Source organism: Pan troglodytes, chromosome 15 (assembly GCF_028858775.2).
Source record: "Pan troglodytes isolate AG18354 chromosome 15, NHGRI_mPanTro3-v2.0_pri, whole genome shotgun sequence".
Taxonomy (NCBI): domain Eukaryota; kingdom Metazoa; phylum Chordata; class Mammalia; order Primates; family Hominidae; genus Pan; species Pan troglodytes.
The window spans coordinates 46,799,157-46,812,875 of record NC_072413.2 but is presented as its reverse complement, the minus strand read 5'-3'; positions in this window follow the sequence as shown (position 1 = coordinate 46,812,875).

Below are 13,719 nucleotides of genomic sequence, written 5' to 3'. Positions count from 1 at the left end.
TATTCATAAAAATTAAACTAAAGTAACTTTTGAAAATCTCACTATACTTCAGAGCTAACAAACTAAATGAATATGTCTACTTTGCATTTTAAGTCATAAAAAATGAAATGCATCTTAAAATAATTAGATCCCCAATGTTTGCTGTTTTTTAAGGTGACCATTTTACTAAAAAACATAGTTGTCAAAGTGACTGGAAAATCATATCATGTTTTCATGTTATTATATTCTTTGAACATAACTATTTAGAATTTTGTGTACAATGCAGAAGGATTTCATGAAAATTTGAGGCTTTCCCCATCCCACAAGTACATGCTTGAAGTCCTAAACATCTTTCCATAGAAGCATCAAAGTGTAGCTTTAACCTAGTGATTCAAGTAGAAGCACTTAAAGATGCAACAGTTGAAGCAGTTTCAACGGTTTGTGATCCAAACAATCAGTTTCTGAACATTACTACTTTATCCACGTAATGGAATCCATCTTCAATTTCTTCTCTTACTTTTTCTCTTTCCCTTTTGGGTTTCCTTTTTGTGGCCTGAGATCATCAGTTTTTTGGTTCAATCAAAATACTTCCATTATGGTTGCACTGAAGAACATATTGGTTTGTAGTGACTGGCCTAGCTTTATCACCTCTTAACCTACTAAAGACAGCATGATAAAGGTCTTGCAGTTTCTGCTTCATTATGTTAATAGCTTTGTTACATTGGGCACTCTCTCTCTCAAGGGTTTTCTTATTTTTGAATATTTTATTTAGGATTAAAAAAAATTCGTGTCCCTGAGAGAGAACCTGTAACATTGCTCTGTTTTATTGTAATGTCCTTTTTTAGATATAATATTAAAGTTATACCACTATCATGAAACTGGTAGAATAGTATTCCTTCTTTTAGTTTTCTCTGAGAGAAATTGTATGAGATTGATGTTATTTACTTTTTCTTAAATGTTTTGAGAATTCATGTTTAAATCTGTCTGGGTTAGAGTTTTATTTGTGCAGGAAAAATCTTATTGCTGATTAAATTATTTTATAAAATTTTGTACTGTTCAACTTTTTTGTTATTTTATGGGCCCAGTTTGGTAAAATGAAATTTTCAAGATGTTTGTCCATTCTACTTAAATTTTTACTATTTATGAGCCTAACATTTTTTCATACAACCTCTTGCATCTTAATTATATGATCTGAAGTTATTTTTATTCCTGATATTTGTTTTGTATTTTCTATAATTTTTAAATTGATTAATTTTGTAACATGTATATTGTTATTATTTAGACTTTAGGTTTTTCAATTCTCTGTATTTTACAGTTACCTTGTATTTTTAAAGTATTATTTTTTCTTTTGTCTTTGAGTTTAATGTTGCTTTACTTCTCTAATTTATTGAGGCAGATCCCTAAATGTGTGATTTTCAAGCTTCTTGTTTTCTAATGCATATGTTTAAGGCTATGTATTCCCCTTTACAAACAGATTTAGGTTTATCCCAACGTGTGGCATTTTCATATTTTTACTATTACGTATTCAATTTAAAGTATTTTCTATTTATTGTTATTGCTTTCTAGCTTAATCCTGCAGAAGTCAACTAATATTCTCTGTATAATTTCAATCCTTTGAAATTTACTGAGGCTTGTTTTATGATTTGGCATATGGTCAACTTTGCAATGTACCTATATGTACATAAAACAATTTTAATTTGTAGATGTTTATTATAGTGTATAGTGTTCTGTATGTGTAATTAGTTTAATTTAAAGTCTTGTTGAGGCCAGGTGGGTGGCTCATGCCTATAATCCCAGCACTTTGGGAGGCCTAGATGGGTGAATCTCTTGAGGTCAGGAGTTCGAGACCAGCATGGCCAACATGGTGAAACCCCGTTTCTATTAAAAATACAAAAATTAGCTGGACATGGTGGCATGTGTCTGTAATCCCAGCTACTCAGGAGGCTAAGTCAGGAAAATCGCTTGAACCTGGGATGCAGAGGTTGCAGTGAGCCGAGACTGTGCCACTGCATTCCAGCCTGGGCGACAGAGCAAGATGCTGTCTCAATAAAAATAAAATGAAGTCGTGTTTAAAGTTATTGTTGTATTCTTAATTTTAATTTGACTGATTTATTTGTTACTAAAAGAGATTTGTTAAAAATCTTTTAGGTTGGGCATGGTGGCTCATGCCTGTAATCCTAGCACTTTGGGAGACTGAGGTGGGAGGATAACTTGAGCCAAGGAGTTCGAGACCAGCCTAGGCAAGATGGCGAGACTCTGTCTCTACAAAGAATAGAAAAATAAATTGGCCATGGTGGAATGTGACTGTAGTCCCAGCTACTTAGAAGGCTGAGATGGGACTGCTTGAGCTTAAGAATTTGAGGTGGCAAGTGAGCTAATCACGCACAGCACTCCAGCCTGGGATGACAAAGCGAGACCCTGTCTCTAGAAAAAAACTTTTTGTATATAATTGTAGGTTTTCAATTTGTTCTTGATTTTCTGTCAATGTTTCCTTTATATGATTTGAGGCTATCTTATTTGATACAAACAAACTGAGAATTGTCATATATTCTTGATTTACTGAGCCTTTTATCATCATGAAGAAGCTCTCTCTAGACCTGGCTATACTTTGATATGGTCTGGCTGTATCCCCACCCAAATCTCATCTTGAATTGTAGCTCCCATAATTCTCCTATGTTGTGGGAGGGACCCAGTGGGAGACAATTAAATCATGGCGGCAATAGTGGTAGTGAGTAAGTCTCATGAGATCTGATGGTTTTTTAAGGGCAAACCTCTTTTGTTTGGCTCTCATTTTTCTCTTGTCTGTCATCATGTGAGGCATGCCTTTCACCTTCTGCTATGAGTGTGAGGCCTCCCCAGCCACATGGAACTGTAAGTCCATTAAACCTCTTTTTCCTTATAAATTACCCAGTTTTGGGTATGACTTTGTCAGCAGCATGAGAACAGACTAATACTTACTTCTTACTTTAAGTTACAATTTTTCTTTGTGTTCCTCTGTTGCCCAGGCTGGAGTACAATGGTGTGATCTTAGCTCACTCAACCTCTGCCTCCCGGGTTCAAGCAATTCTCCTGCCTCAGCCTCCTGAGTAGCTGGGATTACAGGTGCACATCATGACACCCAGCTAATTTTTGTATTTCTTGTAGAGGCAGGGTTTTGCCATCTTGGCCAGGGTGGTCCCAAACTCCTGGCCTCAAGTGATCGGCCTGCTTTGGCCTCCCAAAGTGATGGGATTACAGGCATAAGCCACGGCGCCCGGCCTTACATGGTATAACTTTTCTATTTACTTTTAACCTTTTAGTGTACTTATATATGTTGTGCTTCTTGCAAGCAGTATATAATTGAATTTTACTTTGTTTCCTGCATGATAATTGGTTTCTGTGATAATGTATTGTTGTTTCAATGTAATTTTAATACATTTACTGATATGTACCATGTTAAATTTTGTTTCATTTTTTTCTATTTTCCTTTTTCTTTTACTTTCTTCCCTTCAGTTGAACCAGTCGTTTTAAAAATTATTCCTGTTTTCTCCTCTGTTGTTTGATTCTTTATCACTATTACAGGAACACTTACTATCCCATGTTTCAGATAAAGCCAGAGCTTTAGAACACTATTCAATTCCCAGTTATGTGGTTTACTTGTAGAATATATATGTATTTTAATTTTTATTGATATATAATAGATGTATATATTTTGAAGGTACATGCGAAAATTTAATATATTCATTATTTATAAAGATCAAATCACTGTAATTGGGATATTTATTACCTTGATTATTTGTCTTTTCTTTATGTTAGATATATTCAAATTATTTTCTTCTAGTTATTTTGAAATATGTAATAGATATCACCAACTATAGTTCTCCTACTAATCTATCACATATGAGGTCTTATTTCTTCTATCAAACTATATATTTGTACCCATTAATCAACCTCTTTTCATCTCCCACTTCCTTCTACCCTTCCTGGCTTCTGATAACCACCAATCTACTCTCTATCTTCGTGAGATCCACTTTATTAGCTCCCACGTGCTAGTGAGAACATACAATATTTGTCTTTCTGTGCTTGACCTATTTCACTTAACACAGTAACTTCCAGTTTCACCCATGTTGCTGCAAATGGCGAGATATAATTAATTTTTATGGCTGATTTTCCATTTTGTATATATACCATGATTTCTTTATCCATTCATTCATTAATAGACACAGGTTGATTCTGTATGTTGGCTATTCTGAATAGTGCTGCAATAAACATGGGTGTGTAGATACCTCTTCATTATATTGATTTCCTCTTTTCTGGGTGTATATCCAATAGTAGAATTGGTAGATTGCATGGTACTTCTATTTTTAGTTTTTTTGAGGAATCTCTATACTTTTCTCCATCATGGCTATCCGGGTTTACATTCCCATCAGCATAACCTCAGCAGCATCTGCAATTCCATGTCTTTTAGATAAATGCCATCTTAACTGGGGTGAGATGGTATCTCATTGTAGATTTGATTTGCATTTCTTTGATTAGTGATGTTGAACAATTTTTCATATGCCTGTTGGCCATTTGTGTGCCGCCTTTTGAGAAATGTCTATTCTAGTCTTTTGCCCCCCTTTTTTTTATCAGACTTTTTTTTTTTTCTTTTACTGAGTTGTTTGAGCTTTTTATATATTCTGGTTTTTAATTCTTTGTCAGATGGGTAGTTGGTGGATATATTCTCCCATTCTGCGGGCTGTCTCTTCACTTTGTTTGTTGTTTTCATTGTTGCACAGAAGCTTTGTAGCTTGATGTAATCCTTTGTCTTCTTTTGCTTCCATTCTCTGTGCTTTTGAAATTTTATTGAAATCTTTGCCCAGACCAGTGTCCTGTAGAGTATACCCAATATTGTCATCTAGTTGTCTCATAGTTTGAGGTCTTAAATTTAAGTCTTTTATCCAATTTCTATTTTATTTTTGTGTATGATGAGAGATACGTGTCTACTTTCATTCTTCTGCATATGGTTATTCAGTTTTCCCAGCACTACTTGTTGAATAGATTGTCCTTTCCCCAATGGTATGTTCTTGGCAGCTTTGTTGAAAATGAGTTAACTGTAAATGCATGGACATATTTATTTTTCACTTTCTCGTTAGGGTCAATCACTGGTGCCTTGATTTGTCTGTTTGATGAGGTCATGGTTCCTTCTTTGTGTTGTTTCTTATGGATGTATGTCTATGTCTTGTCTTTGAAATATTATTTATTTCAATCTTCTCTGTCTGGCTTTGTTTTATTTTTTATTGCATGTGTTTTCTTAGAGATTCTTTGTAATTTACCTATTGATTTTATCTTATTTTTCCTCTAGGTTTATGCCTCCTTTTTCAGCACTAGACGGCTCCTTAAACCCGGGTTTGACTTATTAGAGTAAACAATCAAAGTGCTGCCTGTACTGAATGGGGTTGGTATCGAAGGGCATTTTCCAGTAGTTTGGGAAGGCTGGCTAGGGGTTCATGTCCAGGGGATCTTTGGGACAAACTTCCTGCAGCACAGTGCTGCTGAACAGCCACTCTTATTTGGCTTCTCCTCAGTCCAAGTTGCAGAGCAGAGTTGCCAGGGATGAGGGTGATAGTTTTGCCTCTTCCCTTTATCTTTGGCTGTCCTTAGGGTTATTTCTCCCTTCAAGTGTTCCCTACGATTCCCATGGGTTGAGGCAGGGACAGATCGCTACCAGAAAACCCGAGATAATGGAGAAGCTGGTTGTCTACCTCAATCTGACTTTTTCTGGTATAGAGGCAGTGAGTCAGGGGGAAGTTTTTCACATACATTTTGCTGGGCAGATTGGGAGCAGGTGTGTCACAGATAGGGATGTCCAATTCTTTTACTGTTTGCCCTGATTTTTTTTTCCCTTCTCTATGGCCCTGGAAACTGCCTAATCCTCATATTTGCATTCTAAGATATTGTTGGTATTAATCTCGGCACTGTATATTTGTTTTTAGTTTTCGGTGTGGGGTAGGGAAAATGAAGCCAGCTTGTTTCTATGCTGCCATTTTGAAATTGAAAGTATCATTTGTGGAATATTTTAATTTTATATATATCTTTTCACCAGTCATTTAAAAATATAGTCAATTTGAATTTATATTTTCTCTCACAAATACTATATTTACTTTTGTTCTTTCATACGTTCCCTATTACTATCTGCTGTAATTTCCTTTGCCTTAAAAGCATCTTATGGTATTTCTTTTGCTGTTAATCAGGTGATGCTGAATTATGTGAGTTGTGTTGGTCTAAAAATGTCTTAAGTTCATTTTCATTTTTGAACAATACTTTTGCTTGGTGTAGAATTCTTGATTGGCTGTTCCGTAGTTTTACCATTCAAAGACATAATGTGATTGTTTTCTGGCTTTCATTGTTTCCATTGATTTGTTAGCTGCCAGACTCCTTTGAAGGTAATATGCCTTTTCTCTGGCTGCTCTTAATATTTTCTTTTGGTCTTTCATTACCATCAGTTTTATTATTATCCTTCTGTGTATCACTTTATATTTATCCTGCTTGGAATTTGTAGCACTTCTTGAGCCTATAACCTGGTGTCTTTAACCAGTTTAAAAATATTCTTAGCAATTATATTTTCAATTATTACCATTCTTTCCTTTTTCCTTTTGGACTCTAATTAAATATGGTTTAGACCTTTTTATCATTTTGCACAGTGAATGTTTCTCAACACCTTTTCTGTTAATGTTCGTCATTTTTTCTTTTTGTTACTCAGTATGCATAAATTTTTCAGGTCCGTCTTCTAATTCTCTAATTATCTTCAATGTATATGATTATTAAAACAAAGTATTTAGCTTTTAATTTCAGCTACTGTATTTTTCATTGTGAGAATGCCCATTTTATTCTTGTCCTACTTTCTAGTTATTGTCTAAATATTCTTCATTTTGTTCTTTGATTTCATGACAAAATGAATTATTTTTATATCTACATGTTAATTTTATTATTTGGTTCTCCTGTCATTTTGTTTCTGTTGTCCATTTTCTCTCTTTTCCTTACTTTTGGTCAGTTCATGTCTTTTTTCTGCCTTTTATAATGTTGATTGTTTGATATAAAAATAGAGATATTTTGAATATGTAGACATTGTTCTTTGAAGGAGGATTTTTATTTGCTTTTTTTTTTTCTGGCAGAGTAGGAGTAGTTCAGACCAATTCAATCAATGATTGAGATAACTTTTTTTTTTTGAGACATAGTTTTGCTCTTGTTGCCTCAGGTGATCCACACGCCTTGGCCTCCCAAAGTGCTGGGATTACAGGCATGAGCCACCATACCCGCCCCTGGATAACCACCCCTGGATAACTTTAAAAAAAAAAAAAATATTTTTTGCTTAAGTTTGTTCATTTGAAAAAATGATAATGTGCTTATTATATATAATTTCTTAGGTAAAAAGCTTTAATATGTAATTGTGGCTTGACAAAAATAAACACTTTATGTTAATATAATTTATCTATTGTAAATTTTTCTGGCAATAATGTGAATTAAAGTTAACCTCAATTTTATTTATTTTCTCAATATGTATGAACCAACACAAAAAAATCTAATATAAAGAACTAAAAGAAGTGTTAAAATTATTTTAATGATACTTTTAGAATTCCCTATAAGAAAGAGAAATGAATAAAATACATATTTTACCTCAAATGTCTTATTTCTTTGCTTTAGTTTTTATTTATCACTTTATAAAGCAATATTGCTAGGAGTCTAGGATTGTTCATAAGAAAAGAAGATGAGACTCCTGTGTCAAAGGCATAAAAGGAATAATGATAATAAGTAAGATTACAATTTGGACTCTCTCTTTTCTCTTTTTGGGAACACTAGGAATTATTGTTCAGTAGGCTGAACATTAATGTTGAAATAACTCTGGATTGATAATACACATAAGGACATGTACTGTGTATGTATATTAATCTTCACAGTTGCTTCCAAAAGCAGTATAATGCAAAGTGAATGAGAAGTTAACCTCAGTATGTCTGGGTCAGAAGGATAAAAAACCAATACCACAGGAGAGGGCTGAAACTCAGGAGAGCAACACAGTAGTCCATCCAGTACCTTATTGATGGAAGTTATAACTTTGAAAACTGTTTAGAGCCCTAAAGAAAACTATGTTTATTTTATAAAGATTTAGTGTAGTTACATAATTCTTTTAACTTTAAAAAACATTCCCAAGAAGACTTTCCATAGTTCTTATGTAGCCCTCCTTTTATTTGTAGGAGACTAAGGCTATTTTTGAGTGGATTAATCAGCTAGCAACAAATGCATAGTATCTTTAAAGAATATTCCGAATATACCAATATGTTAGTTACTCTGGGAGAGGAATACAGAGAGAGAAATACGTTTCTTCCACAATCCAATTTATACATGAGTAAATCAAGAATTTGTTAGTTCATAACACTAACCTGAGGTCAGGGTCTGGATTTAATGTGAATGCAGATTGCTTCAGACACTAAAAATAAATACCATAAAGGAAGTAACTAAACTAACGTTAGGTCTGTCAGTAAGCTGAGGGCTGTAGTTTCTATTCGGAGTTAGGGCAGTAGTTGTGAGCACTTCAGGGAACACCCTGACTTATCCCAGTGTAGAATACTGTGGCAAGCATACCAGAGGCTCTCAGTATAAGTTCAATGAACGGATGAGTGAATGGCACTATCCTAGACCCCAAATGCAGCTAAAATAGGCTTCCAGATGATTGCTTTTTAAATGGCTTCATCTGAAATTATATTTTAGACATGGGGATTTAAGTTGAATCCCAAGATCATTTTTAAAATCCATTTTATAAACTCTGTGTTTCCTAGATTCAATGCAAAGTCTTTAGAAGATTCTTGGCTATAGGAAACATTTTTAAATGGTTTCTTATGGATATATTTGCTATGAGTCCTTTAGAATTGTATAAACCTTTAGTATTAGAGATAATGGCCTGTAATGACTAATAAAGATAAGTCAAATCATTGGGCTAGGTAAATCTTGCTTATTTCATGTCAGAGCAATGTTCCCTGTGGTTTTGAATAGTTATAAATATATTTTTCCAAGTTAAGTAGAGCAGACTATCATATTTACTATGACCTATTTTCTGCATTTGGGTCAAAAGCGTGCACATCAAAGTTACCTCTAATGCGGAATGAAAATGTCCGACCTGTGCAAAAAGTATTCATGCATTCAATGATTAGAAATGCAATGGCAGTTGGCCCAGTGCGTGACAGGAGGGCCGTAGTTATGGTTAGTAGATGAGACACTGATTTTAGGTGGCTTCAATAAAAATATATAAAAGATTGTGGATTGCATGAAGCACTGTCTACTGTCTGCCCTTGACCAGGTAGACATAATTACAAGTTTGTAGAAACCTCACTACATAGGAGATGAACTTTGACTCCAACTCTTCTAAAAATACATGATTCAGAGGAGATACACCGAAATTTAAAATTTTCTGACCGGATTTAATAGAGAATTTATATGCCAAAATTATAAATTAGAGATTATATCAAAGCTAAGGTTTTGCTACTTCTAAAAGCATAGCCTCCAGTAGTATAACTATGGGAATGTTTATATTTATTTCTTTTGCTGAACCTATTGCTTGATACTCACATAGCAAATTTTGCCAGCTTTTCCTTCAACATCTATATGGAGTCTGACTGCTTCTCAACGCTTTCACCACCATCACCATCTGGGCCAAAGCAATGCTATTTCTCTTTTGGACGTTGCCATCACCTCCTAATTGGCCTTATTCTTTCCATTTTTTTGCCAATAGCTCTCCACTCATCTTTTGTCTATTCCTTATTCAAAGCAATTCTTGTAAAGTAAATTGGATTACAATATACCCTGTTCACGATCCTCCAGTGCTTTCCATCTCACTCAGGTAAAACCCGAAGCTCTAACCAGGGCATATGTGCCCCTGCACTCTCTGGTCTTATCCCCACAACCCTGTCCTCCTCCTTTTGTGCTTTAGCCTCACTGGCCTCCTTGATGTTCCTCAAAAGGACCAAGCAAACTTCAACCTGAGAGCTTTTCTGTCAGCCTAAGAGATGATTCCCCATATACAACCCTGTAAAGATAAACAAAACCAGACACTGGCTAAAGCAACAAGGAATTATTTTATTCAGAAATGACTACTGCAATAAGGAAGAGGGCCCAGCATGACCTAAACTCAACTCAACTTTACCGAAACAAAAAGCAGGAGACATTTAAAGACTGGAGTGGACTAAGGGAAAGACTCTTGGGGGTCTTAAGGTGTTTGGCCCATCAACTGGGTGTGCTAATTAGATCTTACCCATAAGAGAAACAAACTTCTCATATCTTTATGACAGTAGGCAGTGGTGCAAGTTAAGCAAAGTTAAGTACTTTCCCACAGTGAGAACAAGGGAGAAAGTGATCTCAGTGAATGATTGCATGTCAAAGAAACAGCTCTTAGGTCCTTGAGAAGACAGTTCTCTGGGGTAGTAGATTTACTGCCTAAAGGGGTAGGAAAAAGATTTCTAATTGCAAGCTTTCTAAAGTAACTGCTCTAAGAGAAGGTTAGGGCCTATTTGCCTATTACCAGGTTTTGGCTGGAAAGAATAGTAAATTCTCCTGGCAGCATTGAGTGTTTTCAGGCAGGCACTTAAGGGGGAAGTCATCATCCTAGTGATGTGGCCTTGAGCTGTTAGAAACTATACTGATGTTTGTTCAAGTCTCTTAAACAGTGTGTGTATATAGGGGATGGGATGCAGTAGATGAAAATAATTTGTACTGAGAGTCTGCAGGTTTTATGGGATAAGGTTGAGGTCTAGTCAAGAAGAGGCCTCAGAGAAGCTTGTCTAGAGTTTGTCCAAGGAGAAAATCTTTGTCATCTCCACCCAATGGCACTCTCTTATTCACTGAGATCTTCACTCCAATCTAATCACCAATCCAGAAAGGCTTTCTATGTCTATCCTACCTAAAATAACACCTGTTCATCACTTTCTATATCCTCAAACTAGTTTTATTTTTCATAGAAGAGATACTTGTTTATTTGTCTGTCACTTTACATTAGTATGTAAATTCCATGAAGGGATTTATCTTATTCATTACAAAATAGTAGGGAATCAATAAATATTTGTTGATAAAATTTGATGATTTTAAAACATTGATTTAGAATTAATTGTTCCTATGACTTTCACCTGGAGTATAAAGATAAGTAAGATAGTCTCAGTCTTTAAAGAGCTCCTGGCTTGGTAGAAGAAATAATCATGAAGAAAAACCAGTACACAATAGAGAGATCCTTGTGGAAAATTAACTAAGTACAAAATCCTACGGGAATTCTGAAAATCAAGCAATAACATTTTTGGGAGAAAAAAAGCATATCAAGAAAAACTGTTAAACAAGAGTTGAGTATTTGATTAGAGTATTCAAGGAAGAGAATACATATGTTTGAATATATTTCTAATACAATTTGACATCTTTTTCAAAATGTATTGGCGATTTGTGAATATGGACATTTTAATCTTTCCTTTTAAATAAGCTTGTACTACAGAAAAAGTTGACAACTGGTAACACAATGGAATTACAGGCCTCAATCTTATTCTCAAGCCAATTTTCTTTCCTTTTTCACCTTACCACAAGGACTTGATATTTAGTAAGGGAACATGCCCACATTTCTGGTAAGTTTGGGGGTAACCTAAAGTTACATGTTTCTTTTCTTTTTCTTTTTCAAATTACCACACGGTTGAGTCAAACGTAACTGTATTGCTATTGGCACACATAAGAAGGGAATCCATTCAGGACCCAATTCCTGTTACAGTTCCATCCACACTCTTCAAAGTACCAGCATCTCTCTGTCTCTCTCTCTCTTTTTTTTTTTTTTTTTTTTTTTTGTGAGATGGGGTCTGGCTCTGTCTCCCAGGCTGGAGTGCAATGGCGTGATCTTGGCTCACTGCAACCTCCGTTTCCCAGGTTCAAGTGATTCTCCTGTCTCAACCTCTTGAGTAGTTGGGATTACAAGCATGTGCTACCATGCTTGGCTAGTTTCGTATTTTTAGTAGAGACAGGATTTCACCATGTTGGCCAGGCTGGTCTTGAACTCCTGACCTCAGATGATCTGTCCATCTCTGCCTCCCAAAGTGCTGGGATTACAGACGTGAGCCAGTGCTTCCGTCCCCAGCATCTCTTAATATAAGAAAATATTCATAATGCAGAAAAATAACCTAAAATTCACATTCATACAAATTTATTGTACATATGCACATTAATACTGAATGAAAAAGATGCTATTTCCAACAGACATATAGACAGCAATTTACAAGAACATGTATTTTATAGGGCTTTCATTTAATAGAATGTATTATATTTATAGCATCAAAGTAGTATTAATTGAGTCTTTTATCTGGGAAATGAAAATAGTGATCACATAGAATGAAATGGTATGATGGCAGTCTTTAAAATGGAATTCTGTATACACTGGAGGATCATTTAAGGTACAATACTAATTATGGGTCAAATTTTCATCTTAGACAATGAAATAAATGTTATTAGTTTGACTGAAGTCGTCTGTAGTAATCAAGGAGGACAAACTTTTTTTTAATACATTTTAAAATAGACAATCTTTCCAGATAGTCATTTACCATAAAACATCTCACTAGTTATTTTCTTAGCACTGGTAAGATGATACTAATGATATATAGTGATACTTCATTCTGACATAGGTCATTAAGCCATTCAGAGTCATTTAAAGTAATGTTGTCACAATGACTTCAGTCATTGAATTTCAATGATAAACTTTGTTCAAACAACATAATTGATCATTAATGTTCTCATTTGCTTCAGGCTCACTGTAGGTTATGAAAAAAATACTCTAAAATCATTACCAGGAAATGAGAGGTTAATCTCTTCAGCAGTACAGTTGATCACAGTTCAGAGTTCCTTTTCACAATAATAAAATGACAAGGCTAGAGCAAAGAACAATTGATTTAGAGCACAGGAGAGCTGGGTTTTATAAACAGATTTCAACAACATGCTAAATATTCTTCATAGCTCACTAATTATAAACTTGGGAAACTACTTGCTCCATCCCTGTATCTGTGAGAAATGATGTGAACAAATGGGTTAATTTATATGTAGTGGTTTTCATTATTCTCAAAAAAGAGAATCCTGGCATAAATTCAAAACACCAATGTTCCCAAATAATTAGTTTCGCTATCCCCTGGAGTAAGAATATTCATGTGTCGTTATCAAAATAGACATTCAGAAGCTATTTAGTACTGCTATAAGAATTAGTTCTACTGATTCCAATACACCCCAACTCGTTTTGAACTGAACTGCCTTGTGTTTTTTAAATACTTGGATTTTCTTTTGTAAAACATAGCTTATAATTTTCTAAGAATTAGTTCCTAGAAGATATTTTAAATACTGAATAATTCTTATCCAAGACCAAATAACAGCTTTAACATACTAATAACGTATAAACACATCTTCAATAAACCGATTTCCAAGGTTTTGTTCAATATTTGAAGAAACCTTTCTCACTAAAGCCTAGAAATATTTTGAGTGGGCCTTTAGCCTAGTTGCCAAATTCATTGTTTTCAGTCTTTGTAAACAACATTTTAAAATATCTGTCTATTCTATTGGGTGTTTATGCCTTTCCTTACTTGGCCATTTTCTTACTGTTAGTATGAGATTATCCCTTATTTTATCCTTTCAGAATATGTACATAATAAATATCTTTGTGCATAGTTTTCTTATTTTTAAGATTCTTTCCTTAGAACAGATTTTTGGAAGTGGAATTTTACTGGGTCC